We start from the raw sequence: 13,525 nt of genomic DNA on the forward strand, positions 1-13,525 counted from the left end.
TTATAATGTTGCACTGTTTTAGTGTTGTTAGCCGCCCTGAGCCCGGCTTCGCCTGGGGAGGGCGGGATATAAATAAAATTTATTATTATTATTATTATTATTATTATTATTATTATTATTATTAGAATCATAGAGTTGGAAGAGACCACAAGGGCCATCGCATCTAACCCCCTGCCAAGCAGGAAACACCATCAGAGCACTCCTGACATATGGTTGTCAAGCCTCTGCTTGAGCAATGGTTCCAAACTACAAGAAAGAAGATTCCACCTAAACATTAGGAAGAACTTCCTGACAGTAAGAGCTATTCGACAGTGGAATTTGCTGCCAAGGAGTGTGGTGGAGTCTCCTTCTTTGGAGGTCTTTAAGCAGAGGCCTGACAACCATATGTCAGGAGTGCTCTGATGGTGTTTCCTGCTTGGCAGGGGGTTGGACTCGATGGCCCTTGTGGTCTCTTCCAACTCTATGATTCTATGATTCTGTGGTTCTTCCTAATTTAATCCTCACAACAACCCTGAGAGGCCCAAGGCCACTTTGTGAGCCTCATGATGAGGCTCTATTTGAAGGCTGGTCTCCCATTTCCTGGTCCAGGACCTCAGGCTCTCATACTTGGAAGTGCTATTCCAATGCTCAAAACAAAACATCAGTCAAATGAATGTTTATGTTTTGCACAAGAAGTCCTTTCAAATAATGACAATTTAATTCCCTCTCTTTTGCACAGATGAAGCTCCATTCTGTGTACTCTCGGGAGGATTTTGCCAGGGCCCAAGGACTGCAGAGTGTGCCTTAGGAGAGATTACAAACGTCTCCTGTGGTCCTAATGCACGCTGCTGTTTAGGTAACTGATACCCATGACTTGGTGGTCCCACTCGTGCAAATGTTTGCTAATTTTTAATCCTGTTTTCCTGATCTGCACTCTGCAATTTCACTGGAGAAAACAGGGCTTTGCTTGTGCTAAAGGAAATAATCACTGATCAGTGTATGGATCAGAGCAGCTGATAATATGCTCAGGGCATATTAATTCTATTTTTAGAAGTAAAAAAGATGCATTCAGTTTTGATGAAGCACTTCTAGGTTCTGCATCTTCTTTTAAGCATTAGAGCCTCAAGGTTTTCATCTGTGCACAGGGAATTTTGATGCCACAGATGTTGATATGGGTGCAAACTGTGCAAGCTGCACTTCCCATGGGCAGTAAAAAATGGCGGCTCGGATCTAACTCTCCAAAATGTTAAGACAGCGCTGAGTAAGTGAGGATGAGCCAGCAGTCTGCTGCTGCTGAAGGAACACAAATATGATTTGGCAATAAAGATTCCCACTTCATTCTGCACTCACCAGAACTCACCTGAAGTACAAAAATAATGTTGACTGGAGCATCAGTCAAATCAGGATTTCCCATGCCTGACAATCCAAGTCTGTGAGACTCCACCATGAGCTCACCAGCTGGCCTATGGATAACCACACTTTCACTCTCAGCCTCAATCTCCCCATCGGCATTATGGGACATAATAATACTGATGTGCTGTTACAGAAGGGCGTTGAATATTTTTTTCATTGCATTTATATCCCAGGTTCTTCTCAATGAAGCTCCAAGTGGCTCCTTTGGTTCTTCTTAATTTAATCCTCACAACAACCCTGCGAGGCAGATCAGGCCAAAAGTGAGTGACTGGCCCAAGGCCACTCTGTGAGCCTCATGATGAGGCTGTATTTGAAGGCTGGTCTCCCATTTCCTAGTCCAGGACCTCAGGCTCTCATCCTTGAAAGTGCTCTTCCAATGCTCAAAACAAAACACCTGTCAAATTAACGTTTCTGTATTGCACAAGGAGTTCTCTCAAATAATGAAAATCTACTTCCCTCTCTTTTGTACAGATGAACCTCCACTATGTAGACTCTTGGGAGGTTTTTGCCAGGCCCCAAGGACTGCGAACTGTCCCTTTGGAGAGATTACAAACGTCTCCTGTGGTCCTAATGCACGCTGCTGCAGGAGCAAGTGATACCCATGAGCTGGTCCCACTCACATGTGAATTTTTGCTCATTTTTAATCCTGATTTCCTGATCTACACTCTGCATCTTCACAGGAGGAAGCAGAAGCAGGGCTTTGTTTGTGCTAAAGGGAATAGGGGTCAATCACTTTATAAATCAGGACATATTAACCCTATTTTTAGATGTCTAAATTTGGATTCAGTTTTGATGCAGCACTTCTATGTTCTGCATCTTCTTTTAAGCATTAGAGCCTCAAGGTTTTCCTCTGTGCACAGGGAATTTTGATACCACAGATATTTCGTATGGGTGCAAACTGTGCAGGGTTCACTTCCCATGGGCAGTCCAAAATGGCAGCTCTGATCTAACTTTCCAAAATGTTAAGACAACCCTCAGTAAATGAGGATGAGCCATCAGTCTGCTGCTGCTGCAAGAACGCATATGCAATTTTGCAACAAAGAGTCCCACTTCATTCTGCACTTTCCAGACCTCACCTGATTTACAAAAATACATCACAATATCCAGTAGAACGTGTCAGGGATGTTTGGTGGGTGCTAGAAGAGATAACAGCCTAGGACACCAGCCATCTTTACAGGATTTATTAAGTCCATTATACTATTTACAATACAGAGCTCTTCAAAAACATGTCCTACTCATTCGGTGTCAGTTGCCTCCCCTTTGTCTTCTCCAGCATAACAACTTCCTGAACTCTCCCCTTTGACTTCCTCCTTTACGTAACGAGCAAAGCCCCGGAAGTTGCTCCCCCCTCCCTGACTCATTGCTTCCTGACAACCCTTCGTCATCCTCCCTCTCTGACGAGGTGCAGCTGCTCACCATCGGAGGCTGCTCTCTGTATTTCCCTAGTGTGTCCCCCTTCTCAGCCCCCAGTTCCCTGACAAGAACCGGAGCTAGAAACCTCATGGTCCCTAAGGACCTGAACCAGGGGAGGAATCCTTGAATGCCAACAATGGTGATAGTTACGGGTAGGTAGCTGTGTTGGTCTGCTGTAGTCAAAACAAAACGAAAAAAATCCTTCCAGTAGCAGCTTAGAGACCAACTAAGTTTGTTATTGGTATGAGCTTTTGTGTGCATGCACACTTCTTCAGATACACACAATAGTGATAGTTCATACAGCCTCTTAGAAATACTGGAGAAATTAATTGAGAAGCAACTGCAATCGGAGGCTGGAGATGAGAAATAATTTAATAGATCTATGCTAGCCTGTGATGGAGTCCTCAAAGTCAGTGGCTGCCAGTGGCCCATCCTGACATCCAGGATGGGCCAGGGGATGTCGGCATTGATCTTGCAAATTCCACTGACATCTCTTTTGGGGCTGGGCCTGCATGTCCTCTTCCTTTCTGCTACAGATTCCTGAATTGCAGGGTGGGCTTAAATGTTCCATTGAGTCCTTCCAACACTACAATTCTATGATCCTCCCTCATCTCCTGAAGGTGAGCAATCCGACTCCAGGCTCCTGAAAGTGCCATCAATTACAGATTTCCTTCTTTCTTTTATTCAGGAGGATAATCATCAGTGTGTGATGAAATGGAGGATTCTGCCAGAAGGGAATCACCAAACGCTGCCCGTCTGGCCTAACTCTTCCAGCTTACTGTGTCTTCAGTGCACAATGCTGTGCCCTTGAGTGACATCAGTGAGCAGCCCACATCCATAGGTATGAAAGCCTGATTGCTACGCTGATTCTTCTGGATCTTTGCTTGTGGAAGTGGGCCTGATCAATCGATTTGTGAAAGCAGGCAATGAAATAAAGATCAGTCTGTTCAGATGATCATCTAATTAAACACATATTAACCTGCAAATCTAAAATTGTATTTTTTCATTTTTTAAAAAAAGCATCTATGACTAAATATGACCCACCTCCAGAGGAAGCTCATCATATCTGCCCAAGATTCCTCTTGACTGAAGTCCTCATTCCTGAGTCCCAGGAGGAGATATCTGCAGCCATTGCTTTTCATGCACTCAGGCAGAGCTTGGGTTTTGCTGCCCAGTTGGTTATTGTGAACATGGGTGGGATAGGCTGAACTCAACCCAGACTGGAGCCATGATCTAAATGGAGCTGATTATTGAGGAGCCACTGCCTTGTGGGTGCCCATAGGTCACTGAGAGTGGTATTTAATGCTGCTGAATGCACATGAGGCTTGTTTAGTTCTATGGGTGTGAGTAGGACTCAGATTTTTCTGAAGGGTTGTTTTCTGGAATTTTGAGAATGAATGAAGGAACTCAGGGAGGTGCCAGGGAGGAGGTGGGACTGAAGAGTTGGAAAGGACTATTGCTGCCTAGTGATCAAGATCCCAGATTCAATCATTGATCTGGGTCTTTCTTTTCAACTTTAATTTACATACATTAATTCATAACATAGCCAAGTATGATTGCAGATGCCAACGAAAATAAAATACATGAAGAAAAGGATATCTAAAGTTCAACACATAGGAATACATATCCATACCACTTTCAATTTGTTTGTTTAGACATTTCTCTCCCAACTTTCCCCAAGGAACTCAAGGAGATGTACATCGTTTTCTCCCATGAGCCCATGTCTCCCAGGTCCTAGACTAATACCACGCTGGTGCCGTTGCCCTTAGTTCCTTAGTCACCACTACCTAAAAGGCCCTCTGCCTGCTTCCCTGTTACCTCGCCTCTCCCAATGAAGGAACCGCCAGAAGGTCCTTGGGGCTGGACCTCCGTGTCCGGGCTGAATTATGAAGGTAGATATGCTCCTTCAGGTATACTTCCACAATGGGATTATTGACTGGTTAGGAAGACTCCAAGGAGGAGAAAGAAATCAGCAGTGGAAAGGAGAAACAATGTTAGGAAACCAGGTTGGGGCAGGCGGCACTGAAATGGACTGAGGAAAGTGTATCTTTTGGGGGTGTGGGGAGGTAGTGTCGGTGTCTACCTTGAGTTGGCTCAGCTCATCCTCATGCCTCTTATAATTTCCTCCCCGTCCCCCTTTGGCTTTAACCCACGCACAATAAACCAGGGCTTGTGGGCTTGCAGTTCATGGATGATGGGAATTGTAGTTCAACAACAATCGGAGGGTCACAAGTCCACTATGCCTGATGTCAAGACAAGATTGCTTATCCATCAACAGTCCTGATTCAACTGGGACATCCCGGAATTACAGAAGCTATCCCAGTTTCTGATTGGATGTCCCGGTGTCAGGGGCTCAGGAGCAGAGGCACAGGAGAGGGAGGAAATGGAGAGCGAGGGGGAGGAACCCGAGGGGAGTGTAGGCGGTGACAGTGGTCCGAGGGATTCCATGAGCCTCTCCAGTGAATCGGAAGATTCACTGAAGGGAGCGCCGATGGCCAGGGCAAGGGGGGTGCCAAGGGGGATACCCCAGAAGGAAGGGGCCAGCGGGGACTCCCCGAGCAGCAGTTGGAAATCAGGACCAGCTTCCCCACCAGAGCGCAGTGGGGGGGGAGAAGTCCCAGGTATCGGGACCAGTGTACTCACCACCAGCGAGAGGAGATGAGTCAGGATTGACCACGCCTCCATCGGAGAGCGGGGAAACGGTCAAGAGGAAAGTTACCGGCTGGGCGCACGCGCCAAGTTCAAATGTACAGGCGAGCGGCACAGCAGGTAGCCCGGATAGGGAACCAGGTCCTAATGCCCGCCGGAAGGAGGGACAAGAATCAGGGGGGTCAGTGTCAGAAGAGTCCAGAAAGGATGAAACCCCAGGGGGCAGACGGACCCAGAGGAGGAAAGAACAACGGAAGAGGTGGAGTAAGGCTAGAGTCTTAAACTGGTGTCTAGGGGGCGGAGACTCAGATGGAGCTTCGCCGGTCTAGGTTCTAAGACGTAGAGCTGCACGCTGCGGCTTGGAAATGGAAACTGATCTTCAATAAAGACTTTTGTACATTATTACTGACTAGCATTGGTCCTCTGTGAGCTGGGACCTAGAGGCAGCTCTGACAGCTGGTTTTTGTGTTGAGCTCCCTCGCCAGTCAGCTGGCTCTTATGAGAGCTCAGCACCCAAAGACAAATGTCTTTGGTGAAAATAAGACAGCTGCGCTTTAGTCCGTGGAAGCAGAGGAGGAGGGGAGCTGCTGGTGATGCAGGTCAGGCTGCCCCGACTGGACCCATTAGCCATACTTCCTTTGCCCAATGATGCCCCCACTGGAGGAAGAGGAGACAACAACAACCGGGGGCTGAAGAGGGGAAGCCCCAGCTCATTTACCCGGGAGTATGGCACTGAAAGACGCAAGTCCCAAGTTTAATTGGCAGAATGTTGGAGGGTCTGAGATTTTGTTATCTAACAATCCATCCATTTTCCCTGTGCTCATGTTTGGTTGTCTGCCCGAAATTCCAGTAAAATGGGCAAGCCTCCGCTGTGTCTTAGCTTAGAAACACTGAACAGAAACCTGGATTCCAGAAACAACTGAGCTAACCGTTTGCCAAATTTTCTTCCGGATCTTCTGTTATGGAGACATTGGAGGACAGCCAATGCTAGCCCTGCTCAAGATATTCTATAAATTGTGCAAAGTCAGTATCACTACATATAAGTAACAGTGACTTTATTTATTCAGCTAAGAACTATCAGTTCCATATTTGCAGAGAGTCAATTAGGTATTTAGGTATAATCATACCAATGGATATCACCGAATTAGTAGCATGTGAGTCAAACAAAGTAATCCAGGAGTTTTCTTTTCATATTTTATCTCAAGGGTTGTCACATGGAAGAGGGAGCATGCTTATTTTCTCCTGCCTTGGAGGGTAGGACTCTAACCAATCGGTTCAAGTTACAAGAAAAGGGATTCTAACTAGATATATGGGGGGGGGGAATTAATGAAAGTTAGATCTGTTCAACAGTGGAACGGTCTCCCTCAGGAGGTTGTGGACGCTCCTTCCTTGGAGGTTATTAAGCAGAGGTTGGGTGGCCATCTGTCAGGGATGCTTTAGCTGAGATTCCTACATTGCAGGGGGATGGAGTAGATGATCCTCAGGGTCCCTTGCAATTCTCTGATTCTATAATTCTATCAATATATAAAGAAACCACATTGGGTACTTTGTTTATATTCCATACTACCTAATTGGGTGATATCCTTTGGTATGGTTATACCTAAATATCTAATTGATTGTGTTGAATGGTTTCTTTAAATGTAAAGGTTCATCATTGTTCCACCCAATGTGTATGTCTTTAAGGGGCCAGAGCAAGGGCCAGAGCAAGCTAACGAGACCCAGCTCTACAGCTGTGAAACATAGCAGGTGCTGCTGAGTTGTGTTTGATTAAGGTGTGTCAGCATTTGGGTGTAGTATATAAGGAGCAGCACCTAGCTCTCCCATTACCCTGGGGGATGGGTTGGTGGTTGGGTCTGGTTTGGTTGTTAATGTATTTAGTGTAAATGGAGTTTTTGTTTTTCTTATTAAAACCTTGTTTAAGTTATTTTTGAGTCCCTTTTTAATGCATGGTCTCCCCAGCAAGCTCTCTGCAGCGCTGCCATACTGCAAATAGCCAACAGTCTGCAAATATGGAACTGATAATTCTTAGCTCAATCAACAAAGTCACCTTTACTTCCAGGAAGCAATTCCGACTTTGCCCAATTTATAGAATATGAAGAAGTTTGACCAAAATGATCTATCACTTGCAGCAATCTTGGAAAAGAAGTCATGGAAAAAGGAAATGAAATTTACTGCTCCTTATACACTTATAGAAAATCATTTTAAAATGAGGTGCAGGTGGTATTCAATGCCAAATAAACTGGCCAAGGTGTATAAAAATGTGGCAAGTAAATGTTGGAAATGTAAGCAAATAGATGGCTCATTCTTCTATATGTGGTAGACATGCAGAAAAGCTAAAGGTTTTTTGGGGAAACCAATGGTTCAGGACCTGCTCTCAGACAGGAATGATCAAATTATTTTAATAGTGGCTGAATTTTTGAGTGATGTCCATGTAGAAAAACTGGGCCATTATAAAGGGATTTAGTGGTTATTAATTAATTGGTGATGTGCTAGTGTTGTGTTGTATTATTTATGCAAATTGATTTTCCCTGGAGTTAAAGATCTGACTGGGACAAACTTTGTTATGTTGAGCTCATATTTTGCACAATTTGTATCTGGTGTCTGATAATGTGTGGTTAGCTAGGCCTAATAAAGGATGTGTATATAAGGTTTTTGGGAAACAATATATAATGAAATGAAGAAAATGTTGAAATAGGCTATCTCCCAAAAGCCTGAAACTTTTCTTACAGGCATAAGAGGGACAAAGGTTCCAAAGGCGAGGACTAAACGATTTATGTACAGTAGCTAGAAAATCATATGCACAGAAATTAAGAGATCACAATGATGAATGTTTCTCGAAGAATGGAGGCCTTTTGTAGACTTAAAACAACCTGTAGTCAGATGAAATTGTGGGCAGGATAAAAGCAGCGGAGGAAAAATGCTAAAATAACTGCAGTACAGTAAAGGGAAGTTTTCCTTCTGCACATATGTTTTCCCTCTGCACATAACTGTTGCATTATAGGGAAGCATTGCTTCTTTTCTCTTGCATTCTGGGAACTCTCGCTTATAATCTTTCCTCTGTTTCTGCACACACTGTACGAACCTGTTCCAAACACCAAGACATTCCCTCCTTGCCCAGTTCATCTTAAGATCATGATGACCTGTTCTCAATGCATAGCTGACCACATCTACGGAACTCGATTGTTATATGTTATGATCAATCATTAGTAATTGTTTTATGCTATATTAATCTTTAGTTACAAATTAGGAGGCTTCATGCCTGTCTAGTCCCAACCTCGTTTCCCAGCCTTTAATCCACCGGTGATTAATGTTCACATGTAATTCCCACCCCTCACATGTAATTCCCGCCTTGTATGTATGTTAACCAATCAGCATTAAGTTTCTTTGTGTTTGTATCAACCAATCAGCGACAAGCACACCTGTGGCAATGTTTGTAATATTCAATAAAAGAGAGTTCCCGGGGCTTTCCCGGCAGACGCCTCTCGTGACACCTACTACTCGTCTCCCGTGATTTTCATTCCTACATCTGGTGACCCCGACGTGCCAGATCCCTTATGCAGCCTAGCCCCTGTACTTCACTCGACTGGAAAAGTCTCAGCGCGCTTACTTCGTGAGTATGGGGGGCGATTTGACAAAATTGCAGAGAGAACATGCCAGGGAATTGTTTTCTCTAGTTAGACAGCGGGTTGTGGGTGTTCATGTTTCCTTAAAAGAAATTGAACAACTGCTTTGTGAGATCGCTTGCCAGTATCCCTCCTACCCCGAAAGGGGGTCTCTTGAGGTGGGGACTTGGCAAAAGATCGGGAAGACCCTCTTTGCAGAACCGAGGGCTCCAATTCATTGTCTGCTCACCTGGCAGAAATGTGCAGAGGCCGTTGCAAAGTTTGGACCCCAGGTCCCACAAGCGTCTCCTTCGGCCCCTGCTCTCCTGCCTGCAGCAGACAATCCCCCCCTTATCCCCCTTATCCACAGCTTCTGCCTCCTTCTCCTTCGCAGCCCGGCCAACCCCCCCCCCCTGTTTCTCACTCATCTCAACCTGCTTCTACCCCCCCATCCCCTTCCCCCCTCCTCCTTTGCCTGCTCCTACTGGAGCCGTGCGTGCCGCACTTTCTCAGGCAAGACAGAAAGGGCTTTTGTCCTTGGAGGAAGAATCTGCGTGGGCGGGGGAATTGCCATCTGCTTTCCCAATTTCTTATACTGATCCAGGAGGCTTCGTGCCTGTCTAGTCCCAACCTTGTTTCCCAGCCTTTAATCCACCGGTGATTAATGTTCACATGTAATTCCCAACCCTCACATGTAATTCCCGCCTTGTATGTATGTTAACCAATCAGCATTAAGTTTCTTTGTGTTTGTATCAACCAATCAGCGACAAGCACACCTGTGGCAATGTTTGTAATATTCAATAAAAGAGAATTCCCAGGGCTTTCCCGGCAGACGCCTCTCACATGACACCTACTACTCGTCTCCCGTGATTTTCATTTCTACATCTGGTGACCCCGACGTGTTTCGCCCGATGTAGTCATAATGACAGATTCTGTCCAACCCTTTGCAGCCATTATTCAGTTAGGCCCATCAAAAGTTCATATAATTGAATGGCTGTATTTACATCATACCCCAAAGAACACGGTAACTCCTTTAGTGGATCTCCTTGCTCAGCTCATTAGCAAGGGACGCCGTCGCTGCAAAAGCCTCTTTGGCGTTGATTGCAACCAAATAATTGCGCCCATGCCCCTAGAACAATGGGAAACTGCTCTCTCCAATAGTATGGATTTGCAGTGTGCTTTAGCCGAGTTTGTCGGCCAAGTGGGTTGCCATATCCCAGCCGACCCTCGCCTGCAAATGAGCAAACAAATTTCCCTGTCCTTTTCTTCTATATTATCTCCTGTCCCTTTGGATGCCCCTACTGTCTTCACTGACGGAGCCCCCTCCAGGGGGGTAGTTGCGTGGCAACAGAATGGGGAATGGCACAGCCTTTACACCCTTCCACAAACGTCTGCCCAGCATTCTGAGTTAGCAGCTGCTGTCAAAGCTTTGCACCACTTCTCCAAACAACCATTTAATTTGATTGTGGACAGTCTTTATGTCGCGAACGTCATAACCCGCCTACAAGGCAGTTATGTAAGTCCCTTTATTGGATGACAACCTATTGAGCCTTTTTTTGTCTTTGCAATTGCTTCTTTCCCATCGATCCCATCCACTTTTTGTGGTACATATTCGCTCTCACCAACCTTTCCCAGGTATCCTCACTGACGGTAATGCAAAAGCAGACTCTTTGCTCAGGGTTCTGCCTGTCTCCCCCATTGAAAGTCATGCTTTCCATCATCAAAATGCGAAAGCTTTGAGCCGCCAATTCCAAATTCCGTTGGAAGCGGCTCGCGCAATTATCCAACAATGTCCTCAATGTTCTAATCAGATTGGCCACCCCAGCCCTGGTGTCAATCCCCGTGGGCTGGAGGCCAACCAGCTGTGGCAAATGGATGTAACTCACTTTGCCCCCTTTTCACCTTGGAAGTTTTTACATGTCTGCATTGACACATTCTCAGGCTATATTTGGGCTACCCCTCAAAGGGGTGAGCAAGTTAAGCATGTTTGCAATCATCTTGTACGTACTATGTCAGTCATGGGCAAGCCCCATTCTTTAAAAACTGACAATGCCCCAGCGTATTGTGCAAAAAGCTTTGCACAATTTTGTGAGACTTGGAATATTCAACATTTCTTTGGCATCCCTTATAATTCTCAAGGCCAGGCCATTGTTGAACGTGCTAACCGCACTTTAAAAACTGCTTTAATCCGGCAGGAAAAGAAAGCCGGAGTCCCAGCCTCGCTTTCCGAAAAAGAAGCCTGGTTGGCCAGCGTTCTTTTTACTCTCAACCACTTGAATCTTTCCATACAGGATCATCAATCTTACATTCGCCTCCAGAAGCATTTTCAGCAGACAGAGATACTCCCAGCCCCACTGGTCCGCTATAAAATATTACCCTCCAATGAATGGAGTGAACCAGTGAAATTGATTACGTGGGGAAAGGGTTATGCTGCAGTTCCTACTCCACAGGGTGCTCGCTGGGTTCCCGCTCGCTGCGTCCGCCTCCATCATGGCTTGGCAACAGGCTCTACAGAATCCAATACCGCAGTTCGACGGTCAGCTGCAGATCACCCAGGATGCGACGCCCGGTCCCCCCAGGATTCGCAAGCGGGGAAATCGTAATGGACCAGTGACGTGGGGCCACATAAAGTCACTCTCACTTCAAGCTGAACAGTTCCGAAGGGAACAGCAGTTGGAAGCAAACCCTGCTAATTTGCTCTTGTGCCTCATATCATGTCTTAACATGAATTCCATGATATTGCTCATTTTCAGTGTTTTGTTTTTGCCCCTCTCTGCCTCCGCTCCTAACAGCGGTGATCCCACACCGATAAATGTGTGGGAATCTTTTGCAAAAACCCTTAATGTTTCTTCCTTTTGCCTCACCCAGCAGGTATCCATCGGTGAAATCCTTGGTTCTTGCCTTATCCCTGTTTGCCACAATCCCCTTGATATACAAAATGATACCTGGTGGTTCTCATCCCTACCTCAAAATGATTCTCTCCGCACCCTTGGTTATGACGGTTACCAACTCTGGGGTAACCAAGTGCGCCGACGCCCATCTTTGGCCATTGATTTATCAACCCCATACGTGGCATCTTATAATATTACTTGTGCCCGTATGGTGAACTGTACAGAAGCCAACTGTGTGCAAATGGGCGAGGCTAATTTCAATTGCTCTGATTATGTAAATATTTCATATATATATAAATACACAGAGCTGCCTGACGGCTGGTTTTGGTCGTGTCCAGGCTTCACGTTTAATTACATTCCTGCAAACATCAGCCATGGCACGCCCTGCTGCTTAAGCCGTATGTCTATTATTTTACCCAAGAAGCATCATTTATCCCGCTCTCGATATCGACGCGCTATAGAATTGAATAATGATTGCGATGATTTTGTCTCTCTCCCTAGCAGATCTGAATATATTTCTCTAGCTGTATCTCTTCTAGGAGTCCCTGGACAGGCTGTCCAGAATAGCAGGAATATTAACTCTTTAGCTTGCTCCGCAGCAAAGGCTCTGAACTTTACATCACAAGCCCTTCATCTTTTGAATAAAGAGCAGAGTGAACTCCAGCATGGCGTCCTGCAGAACCGCGCTGCTATCGATTATCTATTGATGCTCCATCATTATGGATGTGAACAAGTGGAAAACATGTTCTGCTTTAATATCACTGACAATTCTAAGGCTATTCAAAAACAAATCTCTCATTTGCAAAATCTCACACATCACATCAAACAGGATGTTGGTTTTCCTGCTTTCTGGGATTCTTTCACCCAGTGGCTTACCGCTTGGCTGCCAAACCTTACTTGGCTTCGTAATCTCTTTCAATATGCTATTGTCATAATTTGCATGTTGATCTTACTATGCTGCTTCCTCCAATGCATTCCTGGCCTCATAAGTCTTTTCTCCCGGTTTCTCTCTCCCCCTCAGCCACCCAATAAAATCCTTGCTGCTTATTTTGCAAAATGGCAACACCAACAGTAAACCAAAGGGGAGATATGGGCAGATTTATTTCGAGCATGCGTTGGCAAACCACGTATCTCGTAGTATTTTTTGTCCCATCCTCCCTGGCGAATTTATTTTGGGCATTCGCTGGCACACCACTAATCCCGAAATATTTTTGCCTTATTTACCCAGAACGCCTCGCAAAAAAGAAAAGAAAGGGGGAGATAAAGGGAAGTTTTCCTTCTGCACATATGTTTTCCCTCTGCACATAACTGTTGCATTATAGGGAAGCATTGCTTCTTTTCTCTTGCATTCTGGGAACTCTCGCTTATAATCTTTCCTCTGTTTCTGCACACACTGTACGAACCTGTTCCAAACACCAAGACATTCCCTCCTTGCCCAGTTCATCTTAAGATCATGATGACCTGTTCTCAATGCATAGCTGACCACATCTACGGAACTCGATTGTTATATGTTATGATCAATCATTAGTAATTGTTTTATGCTATATTAATCTTTAGTTACAAATTAATTAGGAGGCT

The 13,525-nt window shown here is 45.3% G+C and overlaps 1 long non-coding RNA gene across 1 annotated transcript in view; it reads left to right on the forward strand.

The window, feature by feature from the left end:
• LOC309366097 overlaps positions 1-2,055 on the forward strand; it is a 419,038-nt gene extending 416,983 nt beyond the window's left edge. Inside the window, exon 3 of the long non-coding RNA XR_014166500.1 lies at positions 1,864-2,055. This is a non-coding gene — a long non-coding RNA (uncharacterized lncRNA). The remainder of the gene's footprint in view (positions 1-1,863) is intronic.
• The last annotated feature ends 11,470 nt before the right edge of the window (positions 2,056-13,525 follow it).

The sequence above is a fragment of the Podarcis melisellensis genome (assembly GCF_964234715.1).
Source record: "Podarcis melisellensis genome assembly, chromosome: 3".
NCBI lineage: Eukaryota > Metazoa > Chordata > Lepidosauria > Squamata > Lacertidae > Podarcis > Podarcis melisellensis.